Raw genomic sequence first — 15,971 nt, forward strand, 5'->3', positions numbered from 1 at the left:
TGGTAATGTTCCTTCTGTTTCTATTTTGTGGAATAGTTTGAAGAGAATTGGTGTTAGCTCTTCTTTGAAGGTCTAGTAGAATTCTGCCCTGAAGCCATCTGGTCCTGAGCTTTTTTTGAATGGGAGACTTTTGATGACCGCTTCTATTTCTTTGGGGGATATACGTCTATTTATTTGATTTACCTGGTCCTGATTCAGCTATGGTAAGTCAAATTGATCAAGAAAATTGTCCATTTCATTTAGATTTTCAAATTAAGTGGCATATAGACTTTTGAAGTAAGTCCTAATGATTGTTTGGATTTCCTCAGTGTCTGTAGTTATATCCCCCTTTTCATTTCTGATTTTGTTGATTTGGCTGGTGTCTCTCTGCCTTTTAGTTAGCTTGGCTAAGGGTTTGTCGATCTTGTTGATTTTCTCAAAGAAACAGCTCTTGGTTTCATTGATTCTTTGAATTGTTTTATTTGTTTCCAATTGATTGATTTCAGCCCTGAGTTTGATTATTTCCAGCCGTCTACTCCTTCTTGGTGTGTCTGCTTCTTGTTTTTCTAGGGTTTTTAAGTGAGCCATTAATTTGCTTGAATGAGCTGTCTCGAATTTCTTCTTGAAGGCACTTAGTGCTATGAACTTCCCTCTTAGCACTGCTTTCATTGTGTCCCACAAGTTTGGGTATGTTGTGTCTTTATTTTCATTGATTTCTAGAAAGACTTTAATTTCTTTCTTTATTTCTTCCCTGACCCAGCTGTCATTTAGTAACAAGTTGTTCAGTTTCCATGTGTGTGTAGGCTTTTTGCTATTTCTGTTATTGTTGAGGTCCAGCTTTATTCCATGGTGATCAGACAAGATACAAGGGATTATTTCAATCTTCTTGTATTTGTTGAGGCTTTCTTTGTGACCCACTAAATGGTCTATTTTGGAGAAGGTTCCATGAGGTGCTGAGAAGAAGGTAAATTCTTTTGTGTTTGGGTGTAAAGTTCTGTAAATGTCTGTTAGGTCCATTTGATTCATGACCTCTGTCAGAGACATTGTTTCTTTGTTTAATTTCTGTTTTGTTGACCTGTCCTTTGTTGAGAGTAGGGCGTTGAAGTCTCCCACTATTAATGTGTGGGAATCTAAATGTGCTTTAAATTTTATCAATGTTTCTTTAACAAATGTGGGTGCTCTTGTATTTGGGGCATAAATGTTCAGGATTGTGATGTCTTCCTGGTGGAATTTTCCCTTGATGAGTATGAAGTGTCCTTCCCCATGTCTTTTGATTAATTTTGGTTGAAAGTCTATTTTATCAGATATTAGAATGGCTACTCCTGCTTGCTTCTTGGGTCCGTTTGCTTGGAAAGTCGTCTTCCAACCCTTTACCCTCAGGTAATGTCTATCTTTGTGACTTAGGTGTGTTTCTTGTATGCAACAGATTGCTGGGTTTTGTTTACGTATCCATTCTGTTAATCTGTGTCTTTTTATTGGAGAGTTGAGTCCATTGATGTTGAGAGAGATTAATGACAAGTGGCTGCTAGATCCCTTGATTTTGATGTTGGCTGTGGTCATACTGTTGTGTGCTTGGTTGCTTTTTGTTTTACTGAAGTGAGGATATTTATTTCCTGTGTTTTCTTGAATGTAGCTAGTTTTCCTGGGTTGTATTTTCCCTTCTAGTGTCTTCTGTAATGCTGGATTTGTTTGTAGGTATTGTTGAAATTTGTTTTTGTCATTGAATATCTTGTTTTCTCCATCTATGAGGACTGAGAGTTTTGCGGGGTATAGTAGCCTGGGCTGACATCTGTGTTCTCTTAGGGTCTGCATGATATCTGTCCAGGCCCTTCTGGCTTTCATAGTCTCTGTTGAAAAGTCAGGTGTGATTCTAATGGGTTTGCCATTATATGTTACTTGGCCTTTTTCCCTTGCAGCTTTTAGTATTTTTTCTTTGTTCTATGTACTTAACTGTTTTGATTATTATGTGGTGGGAGGATTTTCTTTTCTGGTCAAATTTGTTGGGTGTTCTGTAGGCCTCATGGATTCTAATTGGCCTCTCCTTTAGCTTGCCGAAATTTTCTTCAATGATTTTGTTGAAAATATTTTCTGGGCCTTGGAGAAGGGAGTCTTCTTTTTCCTCTATATCTATTATTCTTAGGTTTTGTCTTTTCATGTTGTCTTGGATTTCTTGGACGATCTGTGTCAGGAATTTTTCGGATTTAACATTTTCTTTGACAGATACATCGATTTCTTCCATTGTATCTTCTATACCTGAGATTCTTTCTTCCATCTCTTATAGTCTGTTGGTTATGCTTACCTCTGTAGTTCCTGTTTTCTTCCCTAGATTCTTCTTCTCCATTATTTCCTCCATTTGTGTTTTCTTTAATTTTTCCAATTCTATCTTCAGGTCTTGAGTTATTTTGTTTACTTCCTTCACCTGTTTGACTGTACTTTCCTATTTTGTCTTTTAGTTCCTTCAACTCTGTTTCTTTTATTTCATTCAGTGCTTTAAGCATTTCCTTTCTAAAGGCCATAAACTGTTTGGCTGCAGCTTCCTCTATTTCTTTACGGATGGCAATATTCTGTTTGAGTTTATCTTCCTCTATGTCTTTACGTATCTTATTTGTTTCCTCTGTTATCATCTTCATGAGCATAGTTGTTAGGTCATCTTCTTGGATTTCAGTTATGCTGGGGTGTCCAGGGCTACTTGTCCCTGGGTAACTGGGTTCTGGAGATGCTATATTGCTCTGTCTTTTATTGCTTGAGCTTTTACGCTGGCCTCTACCCATTGTGCTATCTTAGGTGTTTGGGGTTATTTTCTGGTGGTTCCTGGGGATCCTGTGGTGGAGAGAATCCCCTTTGCAGAAAGCTGGTTTTTCCTGAAGGATGTCTTCTCAGCTTTTTGGGTATAGTCCCTGGATGGCTGGTGTTTTTTTAGGAGTTGCTCACCTCAGGGATATAGACCTGAGTGGTAACTGTGGTCTTTGTTAGTCGAGAGGGTTCTGCTCTCACCCAGGGAAGTCCTGAGGGCAGCTGCCGTGTTTCTGGGTTTCTTGTTGTAAATTTAATGATCAGCTGCTGTGACCCAGTTGGACATCAGGTGAGCAGCAACTGTTTGTGCCTGTGTCTGGAGCACAGCTGAGTGATGGCCCCACTGGTCTGCTAGACTGCTAGACTTTTTCTAGGGAAGGATTGGGTGATTTAAGTCAGTACAGTCTCCTTCCTTCCCTGTGGATTCTCTGGAGACAAGGACTCCAGTCGTTTTTGCCCTGGTGCACACTGCTCAGTGTCTGCCAGCTGGCTGGCCGCAGAAACTGCCTGTGTCTGGAGCACAGCTGAGTGATGGCGGCTCAGTTTCCGCCAGCTGTCTGGTGCACAGAAACTGCCTGTGTCTGCCTTTTTGGCCTTTGGGAGCCTGGGTGCCTCCCTAAGCTGGGTAATTTTCCGGGGACCTTTTCAGGCTGGGGGTGTCGGCTGAGTGCTCTGAGATCAGACTAGCCGTTTCCCTCCCTGTGTGTTTGCACCAGACAGTGAAACTCATTCGCTGGTGCCCTGGTGCCCACAGTTCTATCTCAGGCGGCAAATCAGGTCCGCAGGCAGACAGGGCTCTGTGCCGGAAGGTCCCCGGCTCTGGCTCCGGGCTGGCTCCTGGGGTGCCCGTGGAACCCGAGTCTTTTCCAGGGGATGTCTGGGTGACCTAAGGCCGGTCCTAGTCATTTCCTGTACCCTGGGGTTATCTCTCGACTGAAAATTCCAGTTTCTGATAGTGTGGTGCGCATGCTTCAGTCTGGGACCTTGACCAGAGACACTGGCTTGTGGCTCTGGGCTGGAGCTGGGGCTGGCGGCCAGCAGCCAAGCATCTGGCGGAACCGGGATCTCTTCCGAGGTTTAGCCGGGTGAATTAAAAGCTGATTGAATCCCCCACCGTGGGGCATACTCTCACCTGGGAAACACAATGACTGTGTTTTATGGCCGCGAGTTCTGATTACTGGTCACTGTGCTGATCCTGCTGCTGCTCCTCAGAATGAGAGTCCTCCAGGCGCCGCCATCTTGCCCCTCCCCCTCTGTCTTGACCGTTTTAAGCAGCACAACTTGTAGTAGCCAATTCAGGACTAGTCTCAGTCCCTTTGTTCTTGACTGTTCTCCAGAAATGTTCACTGTTCGTCACTAATGGCTAACATCACTTTTATATCCCAGCTTAAATATTTTCTGATAAAATGTGTATCATCAACATGAGGTTGAAATCAGGTTGAAAATAGTAGCAGTTTGAACTTCCCACCCACAATCTGGGTAAATAAAACTTAAAAAAAGTTGATGGGTGAGAGTGCACTTATTCCCTCATCAATGAAGCTTCTGTTTGCAGAATATGGTGACCATTAGAGAAAGCCACACCTGGTGAGGTACATAGCACAGCAGACTGTCAGGTACCCAGCCTCATCTGGTACATCTACAGGACCCCTACACATGAGGCTCAGAGAACATTGTAGAAGAGGGGACAGAAAAGAATGTAAGAGCTAGAGGACAAGGACATCTGCTGTGAGTGCTAATGTCCTAAACACACACACACACACACACACACACATACACACACACACACACAGGCACGCAATGAAGGATATAATCAAAGAGGATCTTGATCTGGTAGGAGTTGGAAGGAGGAGTAGGGGATGAATATAATAAAAATTATATTGTATAAAATTCTCAAATAATCAATAAAATTATTAGAAAAAAGGAACAATAAAAGATGTCAGAGACCCATAAAATTTTAGGAGAAGGAATAATCATGTTGCTAGTTATTTCAGAAATATGTGACCCAAGACTATTTATTGGATAAATCCTCAAAAAATTTTTATTATCAATAAACAGAACAAATTTCTGAAGTTCAGCAACAGTATTTGGGAAAGTGATGAATTAGAACCTGGATGGGGACTTTACATAACATTTCAACTGAAATGCTTAAGATGCAAGAGCAAATGCTGATCTCATATCCTAGTGTGCTTTCCCCCAGTAGATTGCCGAGGGGCTATATTTATGCTATAGATATTAGTTGGACAATTCTAATTTGGAGGTAATAAAATAAAACATAGGAAGATAGAAAGTGACTAAGAAAAACAAAGTCTCAGTCCCAAATGTAATTATAACCTGGCATTAGAAATGGTATTCTAGCAACTATCATAGACAATTATACAACATCAAAGATCTAAAACATTGAGTGTTTTTGACAAATGAATAAAGTTTGAGAAGAACAGGAAATGGTGGGGTATTTCATAAACAACGTAACTATTAATTAAAAGATAAAAAATTCTAAGTGTTCTTTATATTCCCAGAGCCAGGGAGACAAATAATTCTAAGCATGACATGACAGTAGAAAGTTGATGTTGCTCACATTAATGGTTGTCATATTCTAAAAAGAAGCGCTTTGTTTTTCGTTTTGTTTTGTTTTTCATGTAGAATACATATATCATGACATCAAAAGAAATTTTCAATAGGATATATGCTGGAATATAATCTTGATACTTAATTGACTAGGCAAATTGATATTCTTTCTTTTTTTTAAACAAAATTTTCCCTATTTAGTGATGATGAAGTTGTATAGATTTTGACGTCAAAATACTTATCAGTCTACCAAAGTCATCTTCTAACAGTAGTACTTTGTCTATGGTGCATAGTTATTTCTTTCGTATGTTTTTAGGCACCAACAATGTATCTACATACCTATCGGGGTCATGTTTCCACCGATGGTGTTGGTTGCTGACGACTGCTGAGAACCACATCCCAGGTAATGGCCTCAAAGTCTTAACTCACTGATTTATCTCAGTTACCCTGTAGAGACAAGTGCTTTGTCCCAATGGAGTGGCTCTGAAGAGGCAGAGCTGGGCTCTACCATCTCATCCAGTAGCAACGCCCTTCAGACCAGACCTAACCTTCAGCCCATCCTTTCCCTTACCTTCTGTCTTCCTGTCTCTCACAAGTGACTCTGCACAGTGCTCTCAGGCATGTCCCAGGATTTTCTCCTTTCTGAGGTATAAGGGTTTTTGCACCACCTCTGACCATGTACATGTGTCTGGAAAACAGAGAGCCTGTAGGTGTCTACATTACTTCCATATCCTTCAAGGCTGGGAGAAAACACTGCCTTTTGTATGAAGCCTTCTTTGCTTACCTTAACTGTATTTCCACTTGCTATGCTATTCCCAAAGCTCCCCTTTGTCATTTCTTCATAAAATGTACTTCCTATCTTATATTTTACAATTCTTAAGGATATCCACCCTGCACCAATAAGCTCTCTGGTTTTTGTGGAAAAGGACACTTTGCTTATTTTCTGCCGTATATTGTTATTAAAATGCATTTTAAAAATTCATTAAAAATCACAAAATTGTCAACAAGTATACTTCATATTTTATTGAATAAGTTAGATAATTAGGACAACTTCTGAGCAGATTTTTAGGCCAGTGTATAAATATTTAGAATTCAAATTTTACCCAACAGGTGAATTAAAAATCACTGCACACCGAAAGGATTCATAAGTTCTGAATGTGAACAGTAATAACAATGATAAATGACAACGCCAAAAACAATGGTTACAACAAATGCTAGTTGCTTGTCTCCTACTGTTTTCCAGCATTTTAGGGTAGCTACTTGATTTATGATTTTGGTTGACATCATTAAAGTTCTTTTTAATGCAATAAGATCAGTCTTCCATAAATTAGAGTATGTTGTCACAGTTCACCATTAAAGTCAGTGTTGAGATTACTATTTTAACATCATAGGCCTTATGCCCCCAATATGGCCTTGCTTACCAGGCTGACTCTGTATGTGCCATGAACCATCCAAAGTAGTGTCGGTAATGGCCTGAGCACCGGGATGCTTCAGGTGGTTCTGGTTCTTTAACAAATTCTGTGAATTCTTGGTTGTTTTAGGTCTCCTTTCCTTGAGTTGCTGGGATGGGTTCAGGTGGTTTGTCAATAACTAATGGCCTTCCAGTTCCAGAGTCAATTTCTCAGATGACATTACCTTATTTTGCTTTCTATTCTGATCAAACACCCTGAACAAAGCAAGTTGGGAATGAAAGGGAATGAAATTACTTCATCCTACTTCATAGTCCATCAGGAAGACAGTTCACGGCAGGAAATCAAGCTAGGAATCTGAGATAGGAACTGAAGCAGAGATGATGGAGTAATATTGCTTACTGGCTTGCTCCCATGGTTTGGTCAGTCGGTTTTCTCATACAACATAGAAACACCTCCCAGGGGTGGCATTGTCCATCATGATTTGTGTCCTTGCAAACCAACCACCAAGAAACAAAATGTTATACAGACTTGCCTATAGGCCTATCTGATGAGGCTCTTCTTCAATTGAAGTGCCTTCCCAGATAACTGTACTTGAGCCAAGTGGACAAACAAACAAACAACCCCCCCTCAATACAAACAAAACAAAAACAACAACAGCAACAAGAAGAATTAAAAGGAAACCAACCAACCAAAACCCAAAAAACAAAACAAAAAAAACAATGCTAAAACCTCTTCTTAGCGGTTTACCAAACATTATGTATGGCACATGTCAAAAGTTATAAAAAATTTTATTTATATTTTTGCATTTTTCCAATGCTTTTCTCAGTAATAACACAGCCACTAAAAATATTTTTGTTCATGTAGAGTAGTGTTAATATACCTTAGTCAAAGAAATAAGCATACTATTATCTTCTGGAAGAGGGGAAGAAAGCCTCATTTGTTATCAAGAAGGATCTGGGAATAGAGCAATTATTATACTGCCCTTTCCCTAATTTGACTTAGATTAGTGATTTTATGTTACCAGAGGATATGAAATATACAGTATGTGCACATAGGAGACAAAAATATTGCTTGCTCATATGTACGTTTATGACATTAATCTATCTCTCAATGATCTAATATAAAATAAACCATTTGGAGGCAATTTCATTGAAATACTTTCAGAAATGTTGAAATGAAAATATTAATCTTTTGGAAGTGTCATGTTGAATTTTTTTTTTTTTTAATCCCAGGAAGATGGGTTGAGGAGTACTGAGAATAAACAAGTAGCCAAGAAGACAAAAACCAAGACATAAAGATGTCAGCCTACAGTCACGGGCCTCTTCCGTACCTCCTCTCTAAATTCATTCTCTTTCTTGACAAATAGTATGGGAAACCAGTCAGAAAATATTGTGCCAGGTTTGGATGTAGAAGAAAGGCTCTATCTCATTGAATCTGTACACTGGGAATTTTCCTTAGGGGTGGATTTAATTCTTTAGAGGAGGTCTACAGAGCCACATGGGACCTTCGTAAGCCTGGTGACTATTCAACAGGTCCTTTTTCTCAGACATACTTCTTGCTCCATCATATAACTATAGTTTAGAGCACTGTCTTATTTCAATATGCACTTTTCTTATTCACAAATCAAAAGATAATAAAAGAGCTAATTTTAGTTGTTCAATAACATTGCTATTATGTTCAATGTAGGTATGTACAGTCATTTCAAAGAAGTGTAATTGATGCCAGAAATTGTATAGATTGTTCTATCATTGGAATATATGTGTGTTTGTGTGTGTGCACATGTGTGTATGTGTGTGTGTCTGTTTGTGTGTGTGTCTGTGTGAAATTTGAAACTTATAGTAAGGCAGAATGGACAGACTTCCAAAATAAAACAAAAACAAAAACAAAAACAAAAATTAACAAAAAATGGAACAGACTGGAAGACATGAGTTTTGGAAAATATGGTTTGGTCTATACCCCACATTTATCACTGACTAACTGCAACTTTTGGGGAAATTACTTCATTTCTCTGCCTCTCAGTTTCTAGAAAACAAACATCACAGTGCCATATATCTTGATGTCTGTTGGAGACTGTAACACATCTAAAGTGCTGTGATGGGTAAATGCTGATAAATGATCAAGCAGTCTGATTCTTAAGACCTTCGGAAATGCCATTACACACCACAGTTAATGTTTTCATTCATTGTCTATATTTAAGGGTCACACCACACATTTTTGAAATAGATGTAGATAATGAAATAATTGATGTCAGTGGTGGATGGAAAACTGTGACTCTTTGACCAGTGTGTGAGCCTGCTAGCTGACAGCCAATTTGAGGGTGAGGAAAATCATACTGCTCCTTTTCTCCCTTTTTCTGAGGTTGGCACCGGGCATACCAAATGTGTATTGCTCTGTGTGGCTTTACTGACAGATGGGATCATAGAGAGCAGTGTATCTGTTTTCTACTAGCAGTACAGAGATAAAATTAATGACATGTAAGCCCTGATACCTGCCCAACTGACAATCACCACAGTGTCAAGAGTTGCTAGGCCAAAATGACAAGACCCTGGCATTTTAAGGGAGACTTCACACTAGAATTTGATTCAGAATCAAAGTTTATAAGAGGTCTATAGTGATCCATCAGTTCATTTGAGCAGATAGACGAGTGTTCCCTTGTTTCCTTGGAAACATGGACCTGAGCATCTGTAGTTCAGAACATTCATCCTCATGATACATGAGCATGGAGCTCATCCAGGATGTATTTATCACATGAGATTCAATATGTCGCCTTAAAAAGAAGAGCCAAAACCCACATAGAATCACCAAGCTAAAGTCTGATGTTCATGGCGACATCTTAAAAAAATATGGTAATTGTTTGTAACAGAGGCAGTCTCTTAGAAGCTGGCTTATTGTACTGGCAGTTTTTCCATCTGCATATTCTCTGAACTGTAAAGGTAAGCATGATTCTTGCAATGTTTGTTTGTGTGTAGAGTATATGCTCACACTGTTTGCTCTTGGGATCTCCTTGAGAAAATCAAGCATGGAGCTCCCTAGCTCTGCAGAGAGGCATCTGGAAAGCCCAATTCATTTCGTCTTGGGATATTTACTGCACATAGAAAGTAGCTTCAGTTTTAATCAGTTTTGTTTGTGTGCTAACGATCAAATCAAGGACCTGAAATGAGCTAGGCAAGTACTCCACAACAGAGACTCACAGCTACATCAATCCTTTAAAAGGAAAATCTCTAGTTTCTACAATGTTTCTCCTTCCTGTTGGTGCCTCTAGATTATATTAAGGGTTTGGAATGTTCTGGTCCTTTTAGGTTTGTCTATGGCACATTTGAAATATCTATTTTTTCCATCTGCTATTGATAGCTCCTTAAGTTTACCCTGGCTACATCTTTCATAGTTTTACATGTTTAGCAACTGAAAAAAATCAGTACAGAAATGTAGGTCTAGGCAACCTGTCTGTGGCCACACCAATGTTTAATGGGGGAACTTGTGGGTAAATGCAAAGCCTTTCTGTTCTGAAACCTGCACATGTTGCTTAAAACCATCTTCATCCACACCTAGTGAACCAGAGCAAGGGATGATACACTCCATTTAACTAATGTTCTTGTTAATAAAAAGTATGCAAGTGTCAGTTATAATTTATCACAAGTCAAAGTATTTAAGTAGGGCAATTGAATAGCAAAGAAATTGGGGGAGAAAACAAAATGAAGGAAAAGGACAGCCAGATTGCCACTAGTGCGATGGCTGATGTGTGAAAATGTTTGCCTGCTTTCACTACTCTCTAAGTAGAGACTGGAAGACTACATGGAAGGCAGGAAAGAAGGAGAGCTTCCACTGGTTTTAAAAATGTGGTGTTGGGGGCCTTTTCGATCTTAAGAATATGAATCTGAACAACAGAGATCACCATGATCATAAATGCCTGAGTTGAGAGGAAATATTATATTCTTGGTTAAAAGAAGGCTATCTAACACAAAGTTTTTTTGTTTTTAATATTTTTAAATTATTGCCAGCAGCCAAAGTCCCCTCTCCCCTAAATACTGCCTTTTTTTTTTTTTTTTTTTTTTTTTTGTAAAGGAACAGTTACTGAATATTTTAAGGTCTGTTTGTTTTAGGACTGCATAGTCAGAATAGGTCACTATAAAAGTAGCTATAAATGGAAAGATATGACTGTAGTCCAGAGTAACTATGCATTTGTTGGTACATATTTCGTCTTTTCCAATCCCTTCGCAAGGACAGAGAGCCACAAAATTTTACACATTTACTTACCTACTTGGTGGCCAAAGAAAGAGCCAGTAGTCATGATCATAGTAGTTTATTACCTGAATTTTTTTCTCTTGACATGCATCACAGATAACACCATTAAAGAGAAAAGCTAGAGCATCTGAATGTGCAAGTGAGTTCCAGTGTGAAAGAAAATACTTATATTTGGAGGAAAAGAAAATTCTCAGAATATTTCTGGAAATTTAATGAAAACTGTCAATTTAGCTGAAATTATCTCTAAGGATTTAATCAACATAGCCAACATTCATTGATGACTGTGGCCAAAATTCATTTGTGAAAGTAACCACAATAATCTTAGGTGAAATGGTCTGTGTTCTTTCCTTTAGGTGCTTAAGTGGTAAGAAACCCCTACAAATAATGACAACTGTTACGACTGAGCATCTCCATCAGCATATTCAAATACTACAGTGCCCGAACCCTCTACCTAATTACGTAGGACATGGAATGAGAGATAGCATAGAACTGATATTGATAAGGCACATGGAAAATCTGAGTATTCTTCAAATTTCTGACTGTAAATATGGACACTGAATTCCTGCTTTAAATGGAGCTCATGGCTTTGCTTAATTGCTTGAAACTTATGTGTTTGTATCACCTCGGGCATCTTAAAGAGGAATTAGAAAGTGTAAGAGTCTTCCTGTGGGACATCTTTCTTACCCAAGATTCTGAATATTGAAAATGCTTTTTTCCCCTTTAAGGAAAGAAACATGTTGTTGTCTCATTTGAATTAATTAATTAGCTTATTTCTTTACTTACAGTGGTGGTTAAGAAAGCCTTGGCTTCATGCTTGTAAGTGCTCTACCATCTGACATACATTATCCTTCATTTTAAAAACATTTAACCTACTAATGATGCAAACCCACAGTATCCAAACAGTTCTGCAGAGCAGAGATTCTGGGCTGGGATATCTCTGGAGTTCCTGCCTACGAACTGAAAACCTCACAACATCATTTCGTTTCCATGATTTAAATTAGTGCCATAACATGTAGGTGAAAGGTCAGCATGATGGCTAGAGACATAAACTTGGGAAAGCATCCAATAAAACAGATGACACTAGAATAGTTAAAAACAATACATTATTTTAAGAGTATGAATGTTATGAAAGTTTGGACAAGAGTGTGCCTTTAAAAATGATCCACATATCTTACTGTCCATGAGTTTCAGGCACTGATAGTTCTAGATAGATCTAGAGTTGTCTTGGTATTCTCAGAATTTCTGTAACACATATCTCTACAGAAGCAAATCTAAAACAGCACATTGAACTCAAAGTACCATCAACAGGGACCCTGCGAAGTCCCTGCCTGGTGAAGAAGGGATTGCTTATAGTGAAGAATGCCACGTGACTGCCAGGGAGCAAACAGTAAATCAGAGTAGATTCCCTTGACAGCTTTTAAGCGATTTTAAGATAAACATCTTAGGTAAAAATGATAATGTATCTGTTCTGACAAATGTAGATGTCTGTTAAAATGGATGGGAGAATGATTCTATGCAATCATGTTCCTTTCATCACAACTGTGCTATTTTATATAAAAAGGAGAGAGAGAAAAAAAACTGCAATGATTCAGTACAGTGGATTGAGCAGTGTACATTGAGCTGAGTATTGTTCAGGGTTGCAAGAACATATGTGTCTCAGTGAGACTTAGTTGCTCATATCAACCTTCACCATGTGAGATCAGAAAGCCCATTGCCTGTGTTTCACTTGGAAACATTCACTATCCTCTTGCCACAACACCTACCAAAATCTAGGATCATAGTATAATGTCACCAAACATATACCATATGAACAGTATTATACACAAGCAGCACAGCATTGCAACTTATTTTTAATGCAAAATGTGTCGTACAAGCACCATAATCATCTCTACAAAGCTAATAAAGCAAGTTAATAACTCTCTCTGGTTCAAATTCAGGTACCAGAGATCTGCCAGTCTTGTTCTAGCACCTATTACCCTTGGTCCCAAATACCCCAGACTCACCAGGAGTATCTTACCTTCATCACAGACATAGGTTCTTCTCTCTGCCTCCACAGTTATCTCTGGTCCACAGACAACAGTTCCTCCTACTAGACCTATTACTGCCCAGAGGTCACTTTATTACATGAATTACGTTCCTCCAGGATCTCCCCAACCTCAGTGTGATGGTCTATTTGAAATTCTCCTCACTGTTACAGTCCTATCACTTTATCCCAATTTACTGAAGATCAAAGGCTCTGAGCCCTTTAACAGCCAGGATGAGTACATCCTGCACCAAGATGGCCACTTCCTTCTCCACAAATTCAGGGCCTGTCATCTTAGACCCTTCTTCCTAGACATCATGATCTTGATCAGACATGATAAGAACCATGTTACCGTGGATACAAGTACTTGGACAGAAGGTATGAGAAGGAAAACTGAATTATAGTCAATCTTTTATTCATATTTTCATGTTGATTAGATGAAATTAACTGTGAAATGAACTTAATGAAATGAAATGTGACTCTTCTACAGTGACAAGGAAGCACACAGAAGTTTGACTCTTCAAACGGTTGACATCTTGACCTTGAGGTATATTCCAACACTGTTCTGCAGTGCAGACAAGTGGCTCTGTTGAACACGGCAGTATTTTAGCAACTGTTAATCTTCTGATGACCCAGAAGTAATCATTCATATTATTTAAACATTTCATCATTCTACTTTCAAAAATATTGTATTTGTTAAACCCAGTGTTTAGTTTTCCTAGTTATGCTAAGTAAAATAAATCTATCTCAATATAGTTGCAAAACTCTCTGTAAATTTAAGGGGAGCCATATAGAGGAATTTTCTAATGTTTTACCACGAATTCCTCAAGGTTGGAATAAAAAAATAATATAAAAAATATTTAGGCCAGACAAAACAATGTAAGAATTTGCTTAATCTTCCTCCTCTTTTAAGGAAAAAAGTCTGCATCAATTGAATGAAAACTAATCGATGAAGTCGCCACAAGTCAAGGTGGTCGTCACAATTTCACATTCCTAGGGATTCTCCTGCGTGTGGTTGCCCAGCTATGGCTCCATTCTGACGTCCCTTATGAATAAGCAAGTAAGTTACTGCCCACCACCGTGGGCTCACCAATCCATTTTAGCGGCTGCTGTGGAAGAGGTTTGTCTCTCCTAGAGGTCCTCAGTGTCTGCTCTCATAAGAAGAATGCCAAATCATATCTTCTAGTGGTAAGACCTGAATAATTGAGCTATCACTCTCTTTCTGTGTTTTAAAAACAGTAAAAAACATTTTATAAATCACAATGTTCTACACTAGCATCCATTACTTAATCAAAAGACTATTAGCAAAGTATCGCAAATAATATCGCATGTAACAAGCATGTGTTATATGATTATAAAACAATTTGAATTACATGCTTCCCCCTTTTTAATCTGTCTCCAGGTCACTCATAGACCTTTGATTTCTCTTCCTATTCAGCTCAACTTTTCAGTAACTGAAATGTTCATCAACATTGCAATTCAAGCAATGATACTTTTGCTTATTTTTATTTTAAAATGAACTACATTTATTAATCATTCTGTGACAAGTACTGACGTTGAGTTCTTTGCTTGACTTTTTTCATTTTTATCTTAATAAGACTGTAGACATTAGATTTTCATTAGTCATTTGAAAGATGAGGAAAGTAATGATTAGAAAATAATATTGATTAAGGAAATACAGTTAAAGTAGTTCACCCAGCATTCAAATTTTATGATAGTTAAATATAAAAGATCTAATTCTAATCTATGTCCTATAATTTATCTCTGGTAGGTGTGGGTTTATAAGTTTCCATATAGAAAAACATCCTAATATATATCATATAAATGCATATGCTATATAACATAAACTAAGTGTAATATATATTACCATAATATCTTAATATATCATATCATCTATATTTTATTATTTTTTGCCACATTCATTATTAAACCTTCAACCGTCCTCCTGTTAAAGTTCTATACCTTTGACATAAATTCTCAAGTACACAAATATGATTATATGTGTGTATACATATTACATATATGTATATATATCGATAATATCTATGTATAAATACAGACATGTATACTTAAGTATATGTATGCATAAATAAATGTATACACACATGTATTATGCTTACTTATACATTACATGCTGTGCTGGTTTACATTGATTGTTTCCTTGACAATGTCTAGAACCACATAAGAGACAAGTTTCCGGGCATGCAAGTCTCCGGGTATACCTTTTCATTATTATTAATTAATTCAATTTACATCTTGGTCAAAGTCCCCTCCCTTCTCTTCTCCCAGTCCCATCCTCCTTCTGCTAATCCACTCTCTCCTATTCCTCAGAATAGGGGAACCCTCCTGCCCAGACACTCCAGCTCATCTATTCACATGAGGGCTGAGTTGGTCTTCCTCCCCTATGGCTTTGTAGGGAAGTCCCATCAGGGGGAATTGATCAAAAAGCAGGCAGCATAGTCTGTTTTAGAAATGTCCCCTACTCCCCTGTTTAGTGGGCCAAACATGAAGCTTAAAATGCTCATTGGACTTATCTTCTTAGGGCCTGTGTATTGTAGTATGTCTATCCTGTACTATATGACTAAATCCACTTATAAGTGAGTATAGACCGTGCATGTCTTTCAGGGTCTGTGTTACCTTACTCAGGATGATATTTTCTACTTCTATCCATTTGTCATGACTTTCTTGTTTTTAATGGCTGAGTAGTATTCCATAGTATAAATGTACCGTAGTTTCTTTATCCATTCTTCCATTGAAGGACATCTAAGTTGTTACCAGTTTCTGGTTAGTACAAATAAAGGTGCTATGAACATGGGTAAGCAAATGTCCTTATTGTATGGTGGAGCATCATTAGGCTGTATGCACAGGAGTGGTATAGCTGGGTCTTGAGGTATGGCTATTCCCAATTTTCTGTAAAAGTCCCAGATTAATTTTCAAAGTGGTTGTAAAAGTTTGCA

General features: G+C 38.2%; 1 long non-coding RNA gene across 1 annotated transcript in view; it reads left to right on the plus strand.

Annotated features, from left to right (window-relative positions):
- The window catches only part of LOC132646821 (uncharacterized), a 101,891-nt gene that overhangs the window by 45,092 nt on the left and 40,828 nt on the right, over window positions 1-15,971 (plus strand). The window contains exons 2-4 of the long non-coding RNA XR_009585128.1: window positions 5,654-5,740; window positions 13,505-13,561; window positions 13,928-14,074. This is a non-coding gene — a long non-coding RNA (uncharacterized LOC132646821). The remainder of the gene's footprint in view (window positions 1-5,653; window positions 5,741-13,504; window positions 13,562-13,927; window positions 14,075-15,971) is intronic.

This window comes from Meriones unguiculatus, chromosome 12 (assembly GCF_030254825.1).
Source record: "Meriones unguiculatus strain TT.TT164.6M chromosome 12, Bangor_MerUng_6.1, whole genome shotgun sequence".
Classification (NCBI taxonomy): domain Eukaryota; kingdom Metazoa; phylum Chordata; class Mammalia; order Rodentia; family Muridae; genus Meriones; species Meriones unguiculatus.